This window comes from Podarcis filfolensis (assembly GCF_964270895.1).
Source record: "Podarcis filfolensis genome assembly, chromosome: 10".
In the NCBI taxonomy this organism is placed as follows: domain Eukaryota; kingdom Metazoa; phylum Chordata; class Lepidosauria; order Squamata; family Lacertidae; genus Podarcis; species Podarcis filfolensis.
Genome location: NC_139612.1, coordinates 25,619,011 through 25,644,476, shown reverse-complemented (window position 1 = coordinate 25,644,476; position 25,466 = coordinate 25,619,011). Strand labels below are relative to the sequence as shown.

The 25,466-nt window shown below is 39.2% G+C and overlaps 2 protein-coding genes and 1 long non-coding RNA gene across 11 annotated transcripts in view; 2 read left to right on the top strand and 1 right to left on the bottom strand.

The window, feature by feature from the left end:
* Window positions 1–25,466, top strand: part of LOC310744041 — a 352,149-nt gene that overhangs the window by 77,158 nt on the left and 249,525 nt on the right. The window lies entirely within an intron of this gene.
* The window catches only part of LOC310743925 (uncharacterized protein), a 797,205-nt gene that overhangs the window by 530,561 nt on the left and 241,178 nt on the right, over window positions 1–25,466 (top strand). The gene's annotated exons all lie outside the window — the stretch shown is intronic.
* CNTN1 (contactin 1) overlaps window positions 1–25,466 on the bottom strand; it is a 163,240-nt gene that overhangs the window by 129,688 nt on the left and 8,086 nt on the right. For 4 of the 8 annotated variants that reach the window (XM_083574433.1, XM_083574430.1, XM_083574434.1 and 1 more), the window contains exon 2: window positions 4,499–4,624. The exons of 3 other annotated variants lie outside the window; for them this stretch is intronic. The gene's annotated coding sequence lies outside the window, so the exon portion shown is untranslated. The remainder of the gene's footprint in view (window positions 1–4,498; window positions 4,625–25,466) is intronic. One more of the 8 variants, XM_083574432.1, reaches the window with a different exon arrangement.

Here is a 25,466-nt window from a genome sequence, read left to right as displayed (position 1 = left end):
AGTGACAGTTAAACTGTCATGTTTTCAATCTGCCAAACCAGCAACAGAAGCTGGTAAACTCAAATTACTCAGTCAGTAGACATCTTGCTTCATCCTATTGGACAATAGCACAAACTAATGTGGCGTCCTGTTCAACCATCCCAATTTAAGTGGAACATCCTAGATTTACAGAAGCCACCCTAGCTTCTGATTGGATCCCAGAGTGTTCCCTTTTTTGGTCCAGCTGGCATGCGCCAGAGTGCCGAACCAAAAAACACTCAATTTTTGTTCTCATGCAAGAGCCTGGAACCAAAAAAATGAGAGTCCTGATTTTGATCGGCGGGATGCGATGACAGAATTCAATCCAAACTGAAATGGCTGGGGTGTCTTGTGTGTGCTGAGTAGAGAGAAAATAAATGCTAAGCACTGGTAAAGAAAGGAGAGTTACTGGGAATTGCTGGGAGAAGCTATGGGTCAACTAAAGGAAAAGACTTGGGAACTGGACATCAAATAACTTAAGAATTATCTGCTGCTTTGACTGAGCAGGGAGATAGAAGACTGTGAGCCAGTGTGGTGTAGTGGTTAGGAGTGGTAGACTCGTAATCTGGTGAACCGGGTTTGTGACTCCGCTCCTCCACATGCAGCTGCTGGGTGACCTTGGGCTAGTCACACTTCTCTGAAGTCTCTCAGCCCCACTCACCTCACAGAGTGTTTGTTGTGAGGGAGGAAGGGAAAGGAGAATGTTAGCTGCTTTGAGACTCCTTCGGGTTTATCAAATCCAAACTCTTCTTCTTCTTCTGTTATAACTGTTCTAATGGATTAGACCAAGATCCTCCATATAGTACAGAAACATTTGCAGTTGCTAAATCAAGAAAATCTGAAATTTGTTGTTTAAAGGGGAACCAATAACATGGCACTGCAGCCAGTTTAACAAGATGCTTAGCATCCCTTGTAGTCATCAAGTTTTATTTGGACAAGACAAGTGTCTCAGCAATTGGTTAAATGCCCAGTCTTGGGCTTGGACTGTATCATATCAATATTCCATGAAAGATTTTTATTTTTTTTTACACTTCAGACTTAAGAGTTATAATATCTAGGCTGCAATCTTATTCACATTTATCTGGAAGCCTCACTGAACAATACTATCAATTTCTGAAACAATTAGAAAATGTCCTAGTTTTAAAAAACCTCTAGCACTGCATTTTTGCTAAGGTGAATGCTAGAACAAGAATATTATAGTAAACAAGAATTGCAGCCTCCTCTCCACCCTCTGCCAAAAAAGAAGTGGCTTCAGCACCTGCAAATCATTCAAAACTTGTTGAATCTTTCCCCATCACTGCACCTCCATGACTGGAAAGGCATTAATATAACACATAATTGCACTCTGGTTGTACAGGATACGAAGAATGAATGATTGAAAAGCAAAGACAAAACAGGTATAGTCGTCGGGAGGAAGAGATAGTGTAGTGATGTTACCACCACTATGAATTCAGTTGTTCAAATAAAATATATATTTTAGTCTGAATCCAGTCTACCAACCCCAAATTCACACACTGCCCATTGTATTACTATTTGAAATACCTAATGTGGATTGGGTCAGAATATAAAAATCTTCTACATGGTATATACCTTTGTTTTCAAAAAGTATTTGCAAACCACCCTTAAAATATCATTTTTGTTCAGATCATGAACAATTAATCAGATAAAAGACAGTGAATCCTTAAACCAGGAATTAAATTGATTAGTTCTCAATTTTATCTCAGTGACGTGCTCTTCTCTCAAGAAGTGATAGATTAATTGCATTGCCACCTAATTATCCTTTTAAAGAAGAGAAAATGCAGACATTGTCACTAACAAGGATATAAGGAAACAAGTTTTTTCCAATGACATCTGAACAGCAATTGAAGGATACTTTCAATTAAACACACACACACATTTCCCTGAATATTAGTACAAAGACATAAGCAAAAATTGGGAAGGTTTTGTGTAGTGATTTAAGGCAGTATCCCGATGTTGCCAAAGCCTCCATACTCCAGAGTAGGGTTCAGGAACTGGAGATAAGAAAAAGATGTAGGGATGAGCAGAAGTGTGTGGTAAGATTCTCCTGTTGGCTAGCACCCTTGAGCTCAAGAGAAGTATTTTCATGAGTAAGTGCTAATGCATGATAAAGTCAAGGGAGAAAAGAAACAAGGTTAACAGAGAAAGGTGAAGCATCACACTAGTCAGAGAACAAGCAAGAAAATAAAACAGGAGCCTTGGAGATGAAACATGGTTGTAATAACCCCCTTCTCTCTGGTTGAAGTCAAACCCTGCCCCCATGATTAAATGCCATTTATTATTTCAATTTCCTGAGTATTTTTCTTGGGGGTGGGGGGTGGGGACAAGGACTGTTGGTGCATTATTTCCTATTACTGTTATCATTGTATTTTGCACCAAGAGAGTACAAGATACTGTGCAGATCACTCCAGGAGATGTCTGTAACAAACTCCCAAATCAATCTCCCTGGAGTGCGTACAGGAACATACAGGATTGAAAATTCAATGTAAAGTGTGCCAGCTGGAAGGACATCACATCACATACCCCCTCGCCTGCCAACAGTGTAAAATAAATCAATATCAGACAACATTAATAGTTGAAATGCTTTAAATATTGACTGGATGGGGGCTTAAAAGTTTTCAGCCCAACTCCAAGCTCATCTCCGTTCTACTTCGGACCAATATCTTTCTTTAAAATGCAAGTTTCCACCAATCACATACAAAACAAAGAGTGCAGTTCAAAGAACAGGCACAAATGAAAGGTACTACAGACAGCCAAGTGGTGGGCATAAGGAGAATTGTGCACTCCTTCAAATTGTACACCTACCCCTGGCTTTTGGTATGTGGTGCGGGCAGACCAGCACAACATCTAGTTTGCCCTAAAAGCTAAGAACTTCTTGACCACCCCTAATGCATATTCAAGAGCAGGGGCCTCCATTGTGGTACCTGTGGTTGTTGTGCATCCTTGAGGACTTCTCCTGGTGCCCACAATGCCTCAGCCCCATTCTCCCCACTAAAAGATCCATTTGCCTTGAGATGGCAAAGGTGGTTCCTTTTTCTTCCACTGAAAGGCACACAGAGGTAAAGAGAAAATAGGAACAACAACAACTATCTCTCCCAGTCCCTCTTTGAGCTTCATATGCTTCTCAAGGCCCAGTTTGGCATCAGAGCTGCTAAAAGAAAGCAAATCAACTGAGAGGGCAAGAAAGAAAAAGGAGGAAAATAGGAGACTGGGAGGAGGAAAATAGAATGAAAGTGGGATACCAGAGATATCAGAAGAATGAGGCAATGGAGTGTCTGAGAGAGCAGATATATGTCCCTGATATCAGATTCTTGGGTGGTGGTGGTTCTGTGCTTTTGTAGAATTATGGCATGATTAACCCTGTGGGACATTGAAAGAGATGCTGTGATCCATATACCAATAATGGATCTAAGATGTGCTTATATTTTGTTATGGATTTATGAATCAGTTAGTAATGGACAACATATTATAAAAAATACTGCAACACTGCAAATTAAGCCTCTATTACAGACAACTCACAACTTACACATTTAACTTATGCAGTTTCAACTTTATGCGCTTGTCGGCCATCTAAATGAAATCTCACAAATTAAACACAGAGAAGGCAGTGAGCTTAAAAGCTCTTTTTACACAGGGTTTCCCTGTTGTGGAAAGAGCTTTTAAGCTCTCTATCTTGGTTATGGGCTGTGGGAAGCTCTTGCAAGAACTCGGAAACTCCTGCAAGATCTCACAAGAGCCTCCTACAATCTGGTAAGCAAGGCAGAGAGCTTAAAAGTTGTCTGTGTTACTTTTGGGGGTGTGGGGTGGGGAGGTAAGACCCATTTGGCATGCCAACTCCAGAAGCTAAAACTACTTGTACTAGAGCAGTTCCAATGGGTTGTTTGACCCCTAGGTACGTTGGTATTAACAAAGGCCTAATTTTTCTCTTTAAGCCAGTGTCTACTGGTGTTCCCTTGGGGAACTCCAGGCAGGATGAACCCTTTACGAATTTCTCCAGCATGTCTGTGACTAAGGAAATCTCAGCAACCAGATATTTATTTCCTGTGTCAAGTTGCCACTTAACGTCATATGGCAGCATATCCACATGCTTATGGCAGACCTATCTGTGGCTGGGATAACCTGCAAGTGTGAGCCAGCACTTACTTTTTAAAAGTCTACCTAGATATATTTTTTAAAGGCTCTTCCTGTTGCTATTCACGAAGAAATACACATGTGTCCAATAATTATAGTTATCACAACTAATTTGATTTAGACATTCAATGTGGCATTCAAAGCTAAATAAGATGAAGATAAGATAATTTGCACACTGTAATTTTCTATGAAATAAGGTTATACTTTCCAGGAAAATTAATTTTGTAACGTATTATTTCCCAATATTCATAAAAAGACACTGTATTATATACAGAATCTTTTCAAAAGAAAGTTGGAATAATATAATAAAAATCACACAAATGGGACTTACTGAAAGTGAATGGATAAGACTTCAGCTGCTCAAAATTACAAACGAAGAAATGCAATTTCTCTTTTTGGTCTTGGTGCTCTCCAATCCTTGTGCCGATCGCTTCTTCCTAAATAACAGTGAGGAACGCTGTTGAAAATGAAAGCAATTATTATCCCTAGCAAATGACTGCATTTCTTCTCACATACAGAAGCCCCTGTAGTACTATAATTACGCATTGTCTGTCTATTTATAAGCACCAGAACTTTGTAAGACAGTAGAAATGAACTCATGCCAAGCCACCACTTAACCAAATATGCTTGTATAAATACAGCAGCATTATTGGAAGCAGACTCAACATTTTCATTGGATCATCATGTCCCAAAACTATCAGATGAGGTTTAATCTTTAATAAGAGCTTATCTCTAACCAATACCTAAAGTGGTTTGCTTTAGGAGGGAGATAAAGTAAGATTTCCAAAATGACTTGCACACCAGGTTTAAAACACACAACTGGAGTAGAAAAGATATACAGTAAAGGGAACATAGATCATAGACTGCGTTCACAGCTTAAACAAATCATTGTATATAAATGTATATAAATGAAGTAAAAGTCAATTAGTGAGTGAAATGCCCGTATCACTATGTACAAAAGTCAGATTAACCTGTGGGCCACCAGGCTGAATGCAGATTGTCAGCCACAGGGTTCTGCTGTCAAGTGGCACAGCATGATTTGTCAATCAACTGGCAGGCCATAAAACTGAGGACCTAACTCCCGGTTTATCAGCCTGAACATTTTTCTGACCTATCCAGATCCCACCAATTTTAGCACCAATAGCAGACACACAGACACTGCAAATACCCTCCCCCAGTAATCAGATTGACCATATGATGTGTGGAGATGTTGCAATAACCCCCTCCCCTACTGATCTGTATGTGCATGTATGGGATGACCATACCCAGCACTGTAATGTAGCCCACAGGCAGATGGGCCAAGTATGAATGCAGCCCTCAGACATAGGGATGTTGGGCAATTCTGATGGAAACAGAAACAGAAATTGCCTGTGGTTGCTTATTCGCCCCATGTCTGGAACGAAAATCAATATGACCAATTATGATTGGTATTCACAGTTGTTTTCAGTCCTCAAACCATGCATAATTGATGGTGGTTTCCCTGCACCGCCATAAGTGTTGCATTTCCTTTGCATAGAAAGGAAAGGTGTGTGATGAGAACAAAATTAATAAATCTAGTAAAATTCCACTCCAGTGGACAGCAAAATGAACAACATTGCCTTTTTAGAAGCCTAATGGCAGCAGAACAGAAACAGTGTAGCATGCGACAAACACCGGTCAGAAGAGCAATCAATGCCCTCTTGCACCCTACTGAGTAGCCCTTGCCATAAAACGTAGCTACTAAGCTACATTTGTTTTGATGGGTCACAAGTTGTGCATGCCTGTTCCAAGATCATGGCCAACACCTCTATAAGTCAGTGTGTTTGCTATGCTAAACTCTTCTTTCTGAATGAAGCGGGGTGAGGGGTACTGCTGGAAAAGTGGGAGGTAAGGTAACAGCTTACATTTAGTCAACCTGTTGCCTCTGAGACACCAATACACATACACCTTCCCACTTAGGAATTGCATGGAAAATCAACTTCTTTATGGAGAATCAAGTTTCTTTCTGAAGCCAGCAGATGCAATTCCTATCTCCACATATATCTTAGGCATGCCAATACAGTGGTACCTCGGATTACAGACGCTTCAGGTTACAGACGCTTCAGGTTATAGACTCCGCTAACCCAGAAATAGTACCTCGGATTAAAATTATGAAAATACAATCACTGTCATACTATGGTGAAAGAGCTAAATTTTAACTATGTTTTCCATTTCAAAGCAGAGGAACAAGGCTGATAATTATTTTCTCAATCTATATTCAGGTATGTATATAAAGAGCACTATGCCATTCATGGACAGAATACGTGTCACAGGTACAGTGGTACATATGCTTCAGGTTACATACGTTTCAGGTTACAGACTCCGCTAACCTGGGTTAAGAACTTTGCTTTAGGATGAGAACAGAAATCGCGCAGCGGCAGCGTGAGGCCCCATTAGCTAAATTGGTACCTCAGGTTAAGAACAGTTTCAGGTTAAGAACGGACCTCTGGAACGAATTAAGTTCTTAACCTGAGGTACTGCTGTACATCGCCACTGAAGAGAGGCAAATAGTGGTATTCTTAAAAGTCTTAGGAACAGTTATTCAAAGGCTGGACGCGGACACCAGAAAGGCTCAACAACCAACAAAGCTTCTTTCTGTAAATATAACTGAGTGACAGGGAAGGACAGAGGGAGGCAAGGATGGAAAGAGACAGAAGTCATAGAGTACAGAATGAGAAAATCAAGAGCCAAGGGAAAGGAAGTCGGGGCAGAGAGCCAAATGGAGAATTGTAACTGGCATTCGCTCACCTACAACTTATCTTTCTCATCATGTTTTCTTACACATGACCATCATTTGGAAGGCAACTTGGTAGAATGAAAACAAAAGCCTAGCAATGTAGATTGAGCTCAAGGTCAAAGGGTGATGCTGTGTACTATTGCCTAATAGCTGTAGTAACAACCCAGCATCATTATTGGAATAATACAAGACAATGAACACCATGAATGCTTAAATATTTAAAGTTCTTTTGAAAACAAGAAAAGTACGCATTCCTTTGAAGATCCTCCTGTTTTTAAGCTGCTGAAAATGGTAGAGGTAGAGAACAAACTATCAATTAGTTGAGTACCTCTCAATTAGTTGAGTAAATTCAGGACAAGCTAAAGCGTACTAGAGCATGGATGAACGAACACAAAAACAAGACAGTCATTGGCACCAGAAGCTCATCATTTACAGACACATGACTAAATTGGATATAGTGGCTTCTTTGTTCTCAGCTGAAAACAGAGTTATCAATGAAAGTTGAATATGACCATTTAAATTGTAATGTACATGTATAAAATTTCATCATCATATTTGGTTGAGTAAGAAGAATAAGATATGCTGGATCCTTTCCAACAAGTTGTATCATGGAAGCTATATTATCAGTGAAAAGTAATTTTCTGCACAAAACACAAGATACTATTCTCCTGTAGCACTATTTAGAATACAAGGTATTTACAGGTATTAAGTTCTGTGTTAAATGGAGCTTATTTTCTACTATGTTTAGAAGTGCAGTCTTAGGGTGCAATCCAGACAAACTTAGGTGAGCCTAATTGACATTGAAATCAACAACCAGACTTCATATTTAGATGTTTCAGCCACATTGCTGTCAATAGGACTTAGGTATCCATAATTTTCTCATAATTACTATATAAGACACAGGTGAAAAGTAAATGTTTTAGATATCCCTCTTTGTGAATCTATATTAGCATTATTTAGTATTCAATCATTTTAATGGGGTTGCCACACTGGAACCAAATCAGTATCTGTTAAGTAAATTATTTGCTTTACAAAAATAAAAAATCAGCCACAATGCAAGTGCATTGATTGGAAGTCATTCATCATACTCAGAAGCTCTTAAAAGTTGAAAATACCAAGGACTCTTCTTTAAAATGTAAATGAACCTTTTGGTTTTTTTTTTTTTTTTGGTAGATACTAGCATTCATCTAAGAACTAAACAAACAAAACAAAAAGGGAATGGATTCTATATGACATCTAAAGCTTTGCTAAAAAATTAAGTTCTAGTTATCCACTATAACAAACGACAAAATAGAACACTTTGTGCCAAACTACATCTGGTTGGGCCAAACATTACTCATTTTATTTGTTTATTTCATAAAATTTATACACTGCTTGACTGTAAAAACAAAACAAAAAATCTCAAAGCAGTTTACAAAAGATAAGCAGTGAAATCAAGGGGGGGAATCACAATCCTACTTTAAAACACACAAAAGTTAAAATGCTTAAACAGATTAAAATTACCTCGACTTTCTAAGCATCTGGGTACCCATATTAACCATGCCTTGTGAGATTAATAATAAAAAACACCAACACCCACAGAATTGACAAACTAGATTGCCCTGGCGTAATGGGAGAATTCTTGGCCTGTGATTTAATGTTTCTGCTGCTCCATATTAAGCAAGTTATGACATGTGATTAATGTTTTATATAATTGTTTTAAATTGCTTCTTATTTATTTATTATTATTATTATTATTATTATTATTATTATTATTATTATTATTATTCTGTGTTTTAGATATTCTTGTTTTTAACTGTAAGCTGCCTTGAATCCCATCAGGTGAAAAGGAGGGACATAAACAAACAACAACAACAAAGTAGCATACTGTAGTATTATTCACAGCGTAGTATTAAGAACATAGGAATCTGCTTAGGCCTCACCCACACTTACCTCCTGCCCTGTGTTTTCTCCATCTCCAAGTGCTTTTTGTTGTTTTGTTTTGTTTTGTTTTTTGTTCTTGCCATGCTGCTTTCACCAGAAAAACCCACTCTTTAACGCTGAACATACAACAGCTTGGGTTTTCCATGGAGTTGTTTTCAGCAGTAAAGAGTGCATTTTTGCAGAGGAAGCAAAACAAAACCCAACCCTTAGACACAGAGCTTTTAAGCAGGGACCTATGTCTAGAAACAGAAATGGCACAGAAGGAAGTCTGAATGAGTCCTTAGGCATTCTGATAGGGACTGGTTTTGTGTGTAAACTTATTTCCACCAACAATCTATGCTGTCACTTCAGAAATGCATGAACGGCTGCCTCTGAGCATCCAGTTATCAGCATCAGGCCAGATACTTAGCAGGTCAGTGCAAAACTTTCTAATCAATTTCTAATTGTCAAATAGGAGCCTGGCCTTTGTCCTTCGCCGCCTTGCACTTATTTATTAGCAGTCTTGAGTGACTCATGTTGTGCTATTTAGTCTTTGTTATTTAGGCTTAACTCAGCACAGAAAAAAAATCACAGGGTTTTAATACTGATGCTTGGGATAATCATCAATGCAGTCACAGTTCATACTTCTTTCACTGTGCGTCTTCAGGCTTACAATTTAGGAGCAAGCTACAAAATGCTTTGTAGCCAAAAAGCCTATGGAAATAACCAAGCAATAACCATTTAGAATGGAGTGTCTCTACATAGACAGTCTGACTCCTGTGCCAGCACAAGGTCACCGTAGTATCACATTACAATGATGGAATCAGCTTTATGACACTGTTACAGGCACATACAGTGGTACCTCAAGTTACAAACACCTTGGGCTACAAACACTTCAGGTTACAGACTCCGCTAACCCAGAAATAGTACCTCGGGTTAAGAACTTTACCTCAAGATGAGAACAGAAATGGCTCACCGACGGCACAGCGGCAGCGGGATGCCCCATTAGCAAAAGTGGTACCTCTGGTTAAGAACGGTTTCAGGTTAAGAACAGACCTCTGGAACGAATTAAGTTTGTAACGAGAGGTACCACTGTATGTCAGATATAGAACTATAGGCTGGGCTGAATTTAAATATACTAAGCCTGTACTGTATATTTAAGTCCCAGCAGGAAAGAGACATTTCTGTAATTTAAATTTCCATTTAGACTCTTATCTTAAAGGTTTTTCCAGTGTGAGAGCTGTTATTTCCTCCATGTCAACCTGCTGCTTTGAGATTCAAGGATAAACTGATACAAAACCAAAAAGGTTTTTTTTTAAATAAATAAATAAATAAATAAATAAATAAATAAATAAATACACCGACTGCACAATACACTTAGCCAATTCAAGAAGTCAGTCGGTTTAGAAGGTCAAACTACTTCAGTATCTTCATTCATTAACATTTTGGAATTAATTCATCAGCCATTTACAATAGTTTTACCATATATTAAATTTTTAAAATATAAATTCTGACAACTGCATATTTCCAGGCTTAGCGAACAAGCATAACAATGAATAATCCAGCTACCTCACCTGACACTATAATGTTCTCTTTTTATTTGGAATGGCACATGCATTTGAAAACTATTAGATGGATACACAGTTGCTGTGAGAAAGAACAGATCGAAAAGAGCAACCAGCAGAAGAAATCTTTTAAAAGGACTTTTCCGATTAATTCTCAGTAACAAAATTAAATGAGTTGATGCAGTCATGGTTTGTTTCTTTTTTTTAAGACAAAGAAAAAAATGTGTTTTTCACCTCTCTTGCTTCAATTCTCATTGAAGCCCTCTAGTGGACATCACTTACAACACCATCCTATGCATGGTCTACTCAGAAGTGGGTCCTGTAGAATATGCTCCCAAGTGAGTACAGTGGTACCTCACGTTAAGTACTTAATTCGTTCCAGAGGTCCGTTCCTAACCTGAAACTGTTCTTAACCTGAAGCACCACTTTAGCTAATGGAACCTCCTGCTGCTGCCGCGCCGCCGGAGCACGATTTCTGTTCTCATCCTGAAGCAAAGTTCTTAAACCAAGGTACTGGGTTAGTGGAGTCTGTAACCTGAAGCGTATGTAACCCGAGGTACCACTGTATAAGACTGCAGCTCAAGCAATGCAGAGCATCAAATCATCCTGAGGAGAGATGCTAAAGAAATATCTTCTATACGGAATCCATATCATTCTACACACCCTGACAACTTTAATAACCTTTCCATATATATATATTATCCCAGCTCCATCTGTAAAAATCTTGCTCAAATATTCACTCCAATCAAACTATCCATTTACAAATACAGAAGCACACCAATATGCAATTCTTGATCATTTTTATAAGACCAAATATTGCCACTGGGACTCACTTACACTGCCTGCCAAACAGATTGATATTCAATTCAAGATGTCATCTTGACCTATAAAGGTCTTTCAAATTTTGATCAATATCATCTCTGGTTGCTGCCTCTATATGCGCCAGATGACATAAGTCATCAGATATCTTGCTAGTCTCAGTACGGTAAGATTAAAATTGTTGCCAGCTTTGCCAAAACAGCCAAGCTATGTGCAATTATAGAAGGAAAGCATAACAGAAATATACTAGTGCTGCTTTTCAACACACCTTATCTTTAACTATGGCGCACAATCTGCAGATTTAATTTAATCTCATTTAATTCAGATGTTCCTCTACTGTGACCTTAATTTGCCCCTCCCTCCTTTACAAAAATACAATAAATATCTTCCAAAATTTGGATGTCATTTTACCAAAAATCATGCCATCCTACCAAGGTAAGGTCATGTTGCCCCATACAAACAGCAATCAGTCAAACAGAAGATGTTCAAGCAAAAAAGAATGTATATTCATGCTTCTGCTACTTATTGCTAATATGCGGAAAGAGCGCTTGTACATTTTCCCCATAATGAATAAGCTACACATGCATTTGGAGCCAACATGGAGGAAGATGTGCCAAAAGGATTCCCCTCCACATCAATTACACTCTTTTCAACATTCTGCATTCACTTTTTTCTGCTATGCACTCAAGTGATTTAGATCACACCTGGGGAATCTTTGACCCTACATATGTTGTTGGAGTCCTGGAAGGCCAATGCTTCCTCAGCCCTGCTTTAGACCATATAGATGGGATTATACTTATAAAATGTTGAAGCCCTACAAGCTATTTATTTTACCTGGAGAAGTGACAACTAAAATTATGAAAATACAATCACTGTCATACTATGGTGAAAGAGCTAAATTTTAACTATGTTTTCCATTTCAAAGCAGAGGAACAAGGCTGATAATTATTTTCTCGATCTATATTCAGGTATGTATATAAAGAGCACTATGCCATTCATGGTTTCACAGGTGTCACAGGTATGTAGAAACCACAACTCTATTTGTAGTGATCTCATTTCACTTTCAAGGTGATAGGCATTCAGCCACCTTATTTTCTTTTCAATACAGTGGTACCTCAGGTTAAGAACTTAATTCGTTCTGGAGGTCCGTTCTTAACCTGAAACTGTTCTTAACCTGCGGTACCACTTTAGCTAATGGGGCCTCCCGCTGCCACCGTGCCGCCGGAGCATGATTTCTGTTCTCATCCTGAAGCAAAGTTCTTAACCTGAGATACTATTTCTGGGTTAGCTGAGTCTGTAACCTGAAGCGTCTGTAACCTGAAGCATCTGTAACCCAAGGTACCACTGTATCTGAGATTATTTCTCTTACAGTCTTCAGTAGTTGTGATCTCAAGTATAATGACTTTTCTCTTTCCCGTTTGTCATAAGTACTGTTGCAACACATGATACATTAGAATTCAACAGTAGCTTCAGCATTGCTCTAAAAAAGAGTATAAATATGTCAGTCTCCAATTTCCTTAGACACAATTACAAATGCAGAAACCACAGGGAATATTACAAAGTTTAATGTAGCATGTTTATTTAGTGTTCATATGTACATCATAGGTCACATATTTCCATGTTTCATATCTCCTCACAAGCAATTCTCAGTAACACTGTTAGACTACGATGTCATGTCATGAAATTTCAATATTCATTAGCAGAAGTATGAGCTCCATAAAGGAGCTCATTTTCTGTTGCTTTCAGACCATGTCATCAGGTTGTTGTTTTTTAGAACCCATTGGCATTTCTATCCAAGCCTTCCCCAACATCTGTGTGTCTCATTAGGGGCATCTGATGAAGTACTGCATACACTCTTCATAGGAATCATGATCTACACCCAATTAAAATGTTCCTGCCAGTCCACTTAGGTCATAAAAATGTGAGCTAGAGGGAGTAGTAAAGCGGAAATGCCAAAACATAGCAGTTATGTTCAGGGCTTTTAACTTTCAGACCAAAGGGTTATTGTTGAATGTAACATGGCCAGATAGAATCCTCATCCTTTGTAAATCTAACAAAACCAAAACCCATACGAGTCTGTGCTCAACAGCCAGGCTTTAGGGCTTTACATGAAAAGTAAAGAAACCCTAACTAGACTTTCATTGCGTTTTTTCCAGTACCCCAAAAGCCTGAAGGGACTTGAAACAACGTGTGTCAATGAACTCAGCATCTCTGATATTGGTAGTGAAAAACACAAAGAACAAAGGCACTATGTTGATTAATCCCATCTGGTATTCCTAAACCTAAGAACATATTCCCTATAGCAAGTCTCACAGGGGGTGACCAATTTAGAGGGAGGAAGGGGAAAAAAACCCTGATAACAATCATCATCAATGAGCTCAAATTGCCCAGGGAGGGCAAGTATGCTTTCCAATTATTTTCCAGCATTGAGAGAGAATAATTTGAAAACTATTCCTTATTTCAAAATGGATGCATATTTTATATGACAAGATTTCCTGTATGCTAACAAGTATTCACATCTGCTGTCATTGCCTCATAGCCACTGGCTTTAAATACAGCATTTTTAAAAAAATAAATTTAAATCACCATCATATTAAACATGCCTACAGTCATCAGGCTTTGTTGATCTTTACAGCAAAATTAGATTTTTTTCAATAACAAAAAAATGTACTGTTTATTCTTTATTATCCTGGTACTACTTACTGAGGGACATTAACATCATTTGCCCAACAGCTCAGTCACCATTGACAAAACAACAACACAAACCACTCCTATATAAATCATTCCTTTCTGTACTTTATGTTATCCAGTGTTAATGGTTAGAGTGTTGAACTAGGCTCTGGGAGACAACAGGGTTCAACTCTTCACCATGAAGCTCATTGGGTGACCTTAGGCAAGACACAATTCTTCATCCCAACCCACTTTACTGAGTTGTTGTGAGGATAAAATGGAGAGGTGGGAGAACCATGTATACATACCACCTTAAGCTCCTTGAGAAGAAAAGTGGACTATAAAGGTTATACTAAATAAATAAATAACAAATTTCATTTGCCACTCCCAAAATTATATTTCTGTTTTATAATTATACACATCAGAAACCTGCAATGGTCGAAATTAACAAAAAACATTTGATTAGATCCAGAATACCTTTTTCTAGAAGCAGAAGAGTTCCTAACATTCATGAAAGAGACTGAGATCTGATGGAAGTTTCCACTGGTGAGAGGAGAGGAGATGGTCCCCACCAATGTTCCCCATCTCCATGGAACGTCTCACATTCTTCTGACAATTTCCATAAAGGAAGTTCATTTTGTTATGCCATGAGACAGCACCAATACATCGTAACCAATTAGCATTTCACAACTGATACATAAGTGCATGCTTTCCGGTTCTGCCTTCTCCATTCATTTTACAGTGGACCCTCTAGTTACGTACCGCTCTGGATACGTAACTTTCGGGTTATGAACACGGCAAACCTGGAAGTGTATACTTCCAGGTTTCGCCGCTCGCACATGCGCAGAAATGCTCTGTGCATTTCGCACATGCGCAGAAGTGCTCAATTGTGCCAGGCGCATGCGCAGAAGTGCCACCTCTGCTTACGGACTTTTCGAGTTGCGGATGGACCCCTGGAGCAAATTAAATTCGTATCCGAAGGGTCCACTGTACTTGACTATTTCTGTGCTGTGAAACAAGCTTTGTATGATTTGCTGGGCCGCAGCTCTGAACTACAAAAAGCCTATATTAAAAATTTTAATTTCCGAAAATATAGACATGTCTCTTGTTTTAGAAATAGATTGAGTTGTAGACAAGGAGGTTAATAATAATAATAAGTTCTATGCCACCCATATGACTCGGTTGCCCCAGCCACTCTGGGTGGCTTCCAACAAAACACCACAGTAAAACATCGAACATTAAAAAACTTCCATATACAGGGCTGCTTTCAGATGTCTTCTAAAGGTTCCTTGACATCTGACGGGAGGAGGTTCCAGAGCAGGCATGACTATCAAAAAGGAGGTCTGCCTGGTTCCCTGCAGTCTCATTTCTCTCAATGAGGGAACCGCCAGAAAGCCCTTGGAGCTGGAGAAAAGGTTGTCCTTTTAGCACAAGGATGACCTATGCAATGGGGCTTCCTCTGGTTTCCCTGCATGCTCCCAGGATCCCCACACAAAATGAGCTCCAGAGGAATCTCCAAAACAGATGGAGAGGTTGCAGGAGGAATATGAGCAGAGGAAAGGAAGAGGAAGTCCCACTGGACGGGTGGGAGTCCCTATGCTAATGGGACAACTTTGTTGTCTATTGGGCAAGTGATAAAGAACCTGTGGCCCCCACTGAACAGTTGATTTCTCCATTAATTTTCACCAGCATGTTCATTTTATTTTCCTATAACCAGAATCTGATTTGCAAGGCCCACAAGCAAATCTTTCAAGTATCAACAAAATTTCAGTACAATTTAATTCACAAGTTCAAATAATCTAAAAGAATTTCAAAGAGAGACCCCATTGTGAAATTTCAAACTAGAACTTTTATTAGTTTTCCAATATACCCACAATAATAGCTGAATTATAATAACAATTCCCAAATTATACAATTATCAAAATGCCAATCAACTTCCAATTAATGCATTTTAGTTAAACTGGCTCCCTGCATGGTGGTTTGGGTGCATTTCCGATTTTGTATCACTGCGCTCCATAATCTTAATTAATGTTAGTTACATTTCGGGGATGAGGGTGGTGCTGTGGTCTAGGCCCTAGGCTCTGTGGTTTAGACCACAGCACCACCCGCATCCCAGGCACTAAGTACACCAGGGCTAAAATGTATTGCCTTTCTCTCCAGCTTCCACAAGGGATAAGTTATTTCCTCTCTTCTACTAGCCTGACCCAGTTCTTATATGCAGCCAGAGTAGAAAATGACAAGCAGGTTGAAGAAAAAGCTGAGGAGAATCCTAACCTCACTGAGGCTGATTGGAAAAGGAAGCTATAGCACTTCTCCCCTTACATTGTTCTCCTCTGTGTATCACGCCTCACAATGAGATGGTATCTAAATCACCTGGGCCACGTTTTGGGGGCTGAATAGAATCATGCTGCAAGCCACCTGATTTTCATCCTGACATAAAGATCCCCTGGTGTGAGCAAGAACACCTGCCCTGATGTAAACAAGAGCACAGACATAGGTCATTATTTCAGGCATGCAAGAGAAAAGGGTAGATAAGAATTCAGTGCTAACAGAGTGACATGAGATAAGCAATTCGAAGGGTGTGACATACACACACTAAGATCCAAATCACTGTCAAGTTTTACCTTAACTTGTTAGACTAAACAGAACTACTCAAAATTAACTCCATGGAGATTTATGCTCGGAATGCCCAAAAGGTGTTTCTGCAAATAAACATACTTTAATGATCCGATTGCTGGAAATTATGGGGATCAATTCCTAAGAGTGTGAAAACAACCTCCGGGCAAAAATTTTAACATACTGTACGATTCATTGGACAAATAGCAATTATGTAGCTTGAAGCAATTCTGTGAAAAGGAAAGGTTTGTTTCCCAAAGTATTCACATTTTTGAACTGGGCTTTCTTAAAGCACCTCTCAGCTTTTTAACAATGTAACGGCCTTTAAAAAATTACTGTGTGTGTCCCCAAAACTTTGGGAGTGATGAGTTATTTATGTTCACTTAAATATAAAACAGCTTTTAAATAAGGCTTCTTGCTGCTAGGCAACAATGCCTGCTTGTAAAGTAGTGAGATTATGCAGCAGTCTTGCCACTTTCTTCAATTTATAAACAGAAAGCTGTTTAATTTATAAAATTAAAATAAGATACCCACATTTTCACAATTGAAAAACCTAACAGACAAAGTCCATTTAGGATTTACATAAATTTAAATAATTTTGTAGCCCTTCTGAATTCCATCTTTGTAAAAATATCAATTTGCTTTACTTTCCTAAGATTATTATTCAAATATCCATCTCACAGCTAAAACAATCCACAGGCCAATCCCATCTTTTTGCATACAATTTAGCTGGATGATAGGTCCCAAATAAACTCACAAAACAAGTAAATATAATGAATTTATAAATATATTTGATAAAATTATGGAAATTTATTCACTGCCATATCCAGCTCTCCTGTAAATCATTTTTGCTTAGGGGTGACATTGTATAAAATTTGCTTGTTCCTTTTATAGACTGCAAATGTAAAGGACTATGGACATTTGTTTTGTAAGAATTCTATAGAAATAAAAATGGCAAACCACATTATTATCAGCTTCTCTCTCATAAAATTCAATCATGCAAATATTTAATCAGGGACATGTGAGATTACACCATTTGACAGTATCAGCAACAGCCAATGATGCCCTCAGGTTCTGATACATATTGACTTTTCTATTACTTTAGTGGCAGATATATGCAAAGCAGGACATTAGGAAAAAATGACCTACTTTTCAGATCTTATAGTCCCCACTTATTCCTTCTAGTGCTAACCTGAGATTTCTCTCTAGGGATAGATCACTGCCCAAAGAGCAGAAAAAGAAAACAAACACAATCCTCTCACTTTCAGCACGATAAACTCAATTATAACCCTGTGAAAAGAGCATACATAGACACACCACAGAGGACACCATCTGTCAAATACTGGCTATTTAGATAGCATCTCAGAGAGAAATTAAATAAAAAAATTGCAGTATCCAATTCTGCAGTCCTTCATAACAAAGCAGAATCAACATTATAGAATGTTGATACTACAGATTATACTACAGATACAAATTACATCTAGTCGTACCTTTGGAAGTCAAACGGAATCCGTTCCAGAAGTCCGTTCGACTTCCAAAACATTTGGAAACCAAAGTGTGGCTTCTGATTGGCTGCAGGAAGCTCCCGCAACCAATTGGAAGTCACAGAAGCCCCGTTGGGCGTTCAGCTTCCAAAAATAGTTTGCAAACCGGAACACACACTTCTGGGTTTGCGGCGTTCAGGAGCCAAAACATTTGAGAACTAAGCGGTTCGAAAACCAAGGTGCGACTGTATTTCCAGACTGCAAAAGTTAAGTACTGGTAAGCCATCTGGGGGAGGGAACACTGGTAAACCAAATTTTGGTTTACTGGGACAGTGCGAAAGTGTAGGGTACTAGAGAGGAGCTTACACATTTGTGCAGCCCCATTAGCCATTGTTTTGCTTACTATGTCATGAGAACCAGGCCACTGAATTTGTTTTCACTTAAACATCCGTCTGCTTCTTAACTCTGTTCCTGTGGGAAATCCCATCATTTCAGGCTTTTAAGTAGGCGCTGAAAACTTCCTTCCTTTCTCCTTGATGCTCTCTCATGATTTACAGATTTTAATTGAGCTGCTGAATTTTTCATGCTTTTATTTTTAACTCTTATTTTAATGTTATGGTTTTACTGGTCATTCACTTTAGAAAGTTCTATGCGTACGGGAATCAAACGCTCCCTTCTCCTGAAAGGAAGCAGCACCTTTTTGCATAGCCCCCATGATGAGACCTTGCTCTTGCCATTTTCATACTAGAGATAATATAATTGTATCATCCAAATGACATACCCTGTAATTCAAGTTAGTAGAACCAAATGCAGCTTGTAAACAGATATACCGTAGATACCGAAGTTAAAGGAATTTAATCTCAGCTTTTCAAACTGGATAAGCAAGTCCCCAGTTACACTTCCTTTGCAACATAACAGCCCATTATAAACTTATAGGCAATATCAAATAGAGAATAGTTTGAAAAGAAAAAATGCAGTTTTGAACTTGATACAGTAGTCTAGTCACAAAAGCAGAAAGGGGTAAATATGTTTATTGCATTTAATGTTGTCTAGATCAGGCATCTTCAGCCTTTTCAAATTCAGGGCCCACTTTTAACCCAAACATGCATTTGGGAACCCATTTCTTAACCCTTTACCATATATTTGCATGGTAGTAGTTCTCCTGTTGTGAACTACAGGATCAGGTTGTGACCCAACAACTGAAGACCAGTGGTCTAGATGATTAACCACTATGCTCTTAGTATTGTGCTGCCTCCTCTTCCAACCTGCAGAAACAGCTTGCTGGGTGGGGCAGATCTGCTGTGCTAGCTTCCAGCAGATGAGTCACTGTTGCTTGGTGGGAAAGGCAGCAGGGAGGTTGATGTGGTGGAAATGCAACAGCAGGAGCACCAGACCTCCCCATTACTTTACCCCTCCCAGTAAGCAACAGCAACCCACCTGGTCATTACACTATCATAGCTACTTCCTCCCACCTGGAAAGCCTCTTCTGCCAACCGGGCAACTTCCCCCACCTTTCAGTTTTCCCCCACAAGGGGCTTTGTGTAATAGCACCTCTCAAGGTGTATGATATATTTTGCCATTCATTCTTTACTGCTGCAAATCAAGAGCACTGACAGCTCCAGGTTTTCTGGGGCCCTTAGGAAGGACTTTCAGTGGATGCGCTTTCTAGAGTGAGCTTCTTCCTCTGAGCTCATTCATTTGTTCTATTCCTCTGAGCCCAGTCTGCACCACTGCCCAGAAAGAGCGGGCAAGATGAGCATAGGATGCTCTATTTCCATGATCTCAGAAAAAGTGTGAACAGCCAGGGAGCAATGGAGGAAGAGTGGGAGAGGAAGAGGTGGCCAGCTAGACTGGGGACCCGGGCAAGTGCCTAACAATGACAATCCCTGACACCAAGCCTGAACAAGAGAAAGTATTTTCAGTCCTTTCTTCTTTCAAAAACTACTTCTGAAAAGCTGCAGAGGCAACCACCCACTCCTCAGCTGGTGTGGATGAGCACATAAAGTTCTATGGCCTTATGGCTGTTTATATCTTCCCTTCACCCTTTGGGGGGGGGAAAGGACAAATTGATGCTTTTCCCAAAGAGGAAACACAGCAAGAACTTGTCTCTCAAAGACAATATTGTAGTATGAGGCAAGGGAGTAATTTCCTTACCCGAATCCTCTGCCAATTCCCAAGTAGCATTACTTACAAGTCTTACTTCTTTGGGCATTTGAAAAGGAAGCACCTGCCAATTTCTACTGGGTAAATAAAAACAGCACAGAAATGCAGCTTTGTATAGGAAACTCAAATTATGGGAAACAGTTTTTAAGAACAGCAAAACCCCCCAAAAGACACCAACAACCAACCCTCTTAAAAAATCACATGGGCACATATAGGATATTTACTGCAGAACATTGCCCTAATAGCTACAAAGAAGCAATGTTCTAAAAAAGCATCCAAAATTAAATCTGTCTTTACCATTGGTAGTTAATAACTCAGTCACATTGAAAATTCATATTTAGCTACGACTATATGTTAGCAGAAATTAGTCTGAGTGGGGTTTTGTTTTGTTTTGTAAACCAACATTTAGTTGTACTTTTCGGCAAATTTATAGTTGTCTCCAGCTTAGATAGACAGTTGCTGCTTTGCTTAGATAGCTTCAGCCACTCTGATTAATATAAGAAATGATTCCAGATCATGTCCTCTATCACAGTTAGGCTGAGGCATTTAAGGCAAAATATTCCTCCTGCTCTCCTCTGCCGTATACTATACTATACTATACTATACTATACTATACTATACTATACTATACTAGTGGGAAACTTGTGGCCCTCCAAATGTCATTGGACCACAACTCCCATTTTTCCCTGATTGTGAGCTTCCCACAAACCCCTGGTCACTTTGTGGATGCTCAATTAGTTGCTCCTTTAGCATCTTCTTCCAGCAAGGCTCTTCTTATTTTCTGTGGGAATGTTGTGGATAGTAGGAGAGGATATACTGATTAAATATTATCCTTCCTCACTCATGCCAGTGAGTCAGTAGCAGAGTACATACCCCAATATATTGCAGGAAGCTAGTTAGTAGATTCGTTTGAATCTACTTAAGCAATCCAATCTGGCTTGTCCAGATTGGGTTTTGTTATTGGTAAATCCCCTTTGTTCCCTCTTAAAAAGAATAAAGACACAACAGTCTTCTTTAAAAGTAATAAAAAGTTTACTTATATTCAGTTCACAGAAGGTTCCCCGAAGGCAAACTTTAGCTTGTAGTTACAGAATAGAGTTTGAGTTCATCCCATATGAGGATTGAGCCCATGTGCTGCTGGCTGAGAGCCAGCAGACAGCAAAAGCATCGAGATCAAGAGTCAAAGAGGAAGATGGCTGCGTGACTGGCCCTTTTACAGGGTCTCACAGGGTCACACCCATCTACCTGATCACACGCAGGGGGAGGATGCTCCAGACCAGGTGTGACAGGAAGTCCTCCTGGCTGGAGTAACATCCCCCTTTGTGCCCACTCTGGGCAAACAGGAAGTGTTGTACTTGACTGCTTATGTTACATCCCAAATTTTCCAGCCAGCAGGGCCAATAAATCCTTCACTTAAATCCTCTCCTAGTGGGGCAAACAGCAATCTGAAGAGCTGTTGCCTGAACATGTGTTCAGCAATGTGTTCTAACACATTATATTTTATTTAATTGTTATTATTATCATTATTTTTGATGGCACTTGTGGGATACAATATTAAGTATAATTACAATGACGCACGTCCCTCTGATGGTCCAAGTAAACATGTTCATGACTGGGCAATTAATGCCTAAAGGAATGGCCAAATGCTACCAATGAGAAATTTGAAAACCAACATTCCTAAGAGCTTTGGAAGCTAAATTTCCAAGGTTTAAGTGCAAGAAAATAGCCACCAGTCCAGCCTTCACTAACCTTGTACAGATATGCTGATTGTGGCTGATAAGAGTTGCATTCAAAAACCTCTGGAGGATACCAGGTTGAGGAAGTCTAAACTATTGACTATGGACCTAATGTTAACGCTCCATCTCTCATCTCTATCTTGCAACTGCCTGTCTAATTTACTTTCAGATGGATTTGAGGTGATAAAGGCAAGGTTGTAGTTCCTCCAATCTGCTCCTAGACTCTAAAACCTAAAACAACCATCATGTGCAAAACTCTTTAAAACTGTTCACAAACCCTGTTCTTATCCTGACTTACCATTTTGTTTGAAGGGTGTGAAAAAGGGAATAATTATCCAGCTGTGCACACTTAATGCTGAAGTAATTCTAAATGGTAAATTGCAGCAACTCAGCACAGCAAACTACACTGACATTGGAGGCTTCTGTAGCAAGATTCATCAAGAGAAAACCTGTCAAGGAATAGAGCTCATCACTTCCTTTGAATTCTTCAATATAATATGCCAACACAGTACAGGTTTGTACAGATGAACCACACTTAAGGAACAGGGTCAGCTGCTTGCAAAATTCCCAAGAACATTTGACAATGCAAGCGTATGAATGGAATTGAAACAGCTGTGCTGGATCACAAACCCCGGGCTGTTTCAGTTACAAACCTTTCTTTATGCTTTTAAACGTGTGCAGTATTCAGAGAAATGTGTAATATGTCCTCATTTCAAGTAGTATGCTTCAGTCACATTCAGTTTGCCTTTTGCTCCACCCCATCCTTATAATGAAGTACAGATCAGTCTCTCCATTTCTGTTGCTTTGCTTATCACAATAATAAGGTTTTGAAAAGGAAAACATATATATTGTAAAGCAGAAACATTATAATAGGTTCGGTTTGGACTTCTGAAAGAGGAAAAATACCCTTAAAATCAGCTCATCCTTAAAAATGCAGACATGTATACAAATTTACCCCTCATCATTAAAAATGCAGAGATCTAGACCAGGGGTCAGCAACCTTTTTCAGCCGTGGGCTGGTCCACCATCCCTCAGACCATGTGGTGGGCCGGACTATATTTTGAAAAATAAATAAATGAACGAATTCCTATGCCCCACAAATAACCCAGAGATGCATTTTAAATAAAAGCACACATTCTACTCATGTAAAAACATGCTGACTCCTGGACTGTCCATGGGCTGGATTGAGAAGGCAATTGGGCTGCATCCGGCCCCCGGGCCTTAGGTTGCCTGCCCCTGATCTAGGGGAACTGCTGAGTTCAGTGGCACTTACTCCCTAGTAAGTCTGTTTAGGATTACAACCTTAATGACCAGTTTCTCCTAAAGGCTATTCATTATGCAAATTCAATAAAACTCCCCTGACATGCTGCAATTTACAAGTCTACCCCAGTGTGTCCTTTATACAATTAAGAGCAGCTCACTACTATAGTTGCAAACATTTCTAATCTCTTATGGAATGTCATAATCTAGGGTTGCCATATTTCAAAAAGTGAAAATCTGGACACACAAAAAAAGACATTTTTGAGCTATTTTTAAAAGGAAATTCACCAAAATCTAAACTTCTGACATGGGTTGCCATACATCCGGATCTTCCCGGACATTCCAATGATTTCTGCCCAGACACTGTTTCCGACAGCCAAATCCCGGCTATGTCCAGGAAATTCTGGGTGTATGGCAACCCTACATAATCTTCCACAGGAAGTTCATTGAAGGGAAAGGAAGATTGTAAGATTGCTAGATTGTCAACTGGCCTACCAGTTTCTAGATTGGTAACTGTATTATTCAGTTGCAACAAATGATATACAGTGGTACCTCGGTTTACAAACGTAATCCATTTCGGATGTCCGTTCTAAAACCAAAACCATTCTTAAGCCGAGGTGTGCTTTCCCTAATGAGGCCTCCCGCTGCTGGTGTCCTTCCACTGTTCAGATTCCATTCTTAGACCAAGGCAAAGTTCTCAAACCGAGACACTATTTCCGGTTTTGCAAAGTTTGTAAACCCAATCCTTCTTAAACCGGACTGTTCTTAAACCGAGGTACCACTGTATTGTGATACCTTACACCTTTAAGTTCACAGCAAGCCCCTTAAAGGCAGTGGCACTCAGTGGTGCTGACAGGGAGCACTACTTGCAAAGAGACAATTGGAAGTTCACTTTTTGCTCTGGGATATAGCTGCCTCCATACCTGCTGCAACTCACAGGCTAAGCTTTCACACCTTGCAGATAAATATTATATAACTTACTACTGCACCAGATCAAACAGCAACTAGACACACCTATAGATTCTGTTCATAAAAATTGGCTGTCCTACAGACATCCTACTTAGTTACTGTGAAGTTTTAAATTGCCAAGTGGCCAGACAAAAGCTATCGTATCCTCTTCCCGTGCCTTCAAAAAAATCTATTTGATATGCAGAAATTGGCATGGACCTCTTTACAGCAGGGCAATAAACAGGGCCAGCCCAAGTCATTTTGGCACCTGAGACAAACCACAGAAAGGTGCCTTTCCCCACCAAGGGAAGAAGGAGTCAGTGAAGATCTACATCAGGAACAAAGTGAAAGGAGAGGGTCAAATCAACCTTACCTGATGGTTAGAGTGGAAATCGAAGACCATAAAGGGAGATTTGCCTAATAGCTATCTTAGGAAGCAGACAAATATGCTTTTATTTTCCAAAGCATTCATTTATTAAAATTATATGCTGATTTTATGATGTTTAATATTGCCATCGTCTTACTATATTTATTTTATTTTTATTTATTTTTGAAGGGCAGAATATAAACTTTAAAAATAAAACCAGCCAAGGTTAAATAAAAATAAAGATGGAATGAAAGAGATTTGGCAAGAGGGCTCATACTATGACATGATACAACTGTATCACACAAACAAAATGTATCTGATATAGTTATTAATTAATTGCAGACAATAATGATAGTTTCAGAAGTAACCAGGACTGGAATACACAGGAACTATACATAAGAATACATTAACTGTATTTACAGGAAAGAGGGTGGAGTTATACATCAAGATCACAATTTGTGGTGAAGAAATAAAATCTTTTAGCGCAAGCAGAGATTATTTATTTAAGAGAAAAATGGCTCTAGTATCAGCAGCTCATTCAAAGTAAGTGCAAGAAGTAATGGCTCTGAGATGTCTATTTATAACTATTAAAAATGGAAAACCCAAGGAATTCCCTTGAAAGCTGTGGCAACAAAGCATTACATTAATGGAACTGCATACACTAAATTAAAGCCATAAAATCTTCTACTCCTGTCTCAGTTGGGAATATGAAAGAAGAATATTCTTGAAAAATACCAGAACCCATTTGGTTTGTGGTGTGGGAAGCCTAGTGGATCCCACCTTCTCTGCAAAACAAGTTTAAGTCATCATAGTGAGATGATGCTAAAGGCGATATCCAATTTAGGGGTTTATGGCTCATGCCCTGTGCTTCGCTAGCTCACTGTACTTGTTGTTGCATCAAGATTTCAACTTCTCTAAACCTCAGCAATATCCATTTAGGCTTCAGCACTGAGCTCCCTTAAATCTTGGAACCTTCCAAAATATCTAAGAGTCATTGGCTGTATGACTGAACAC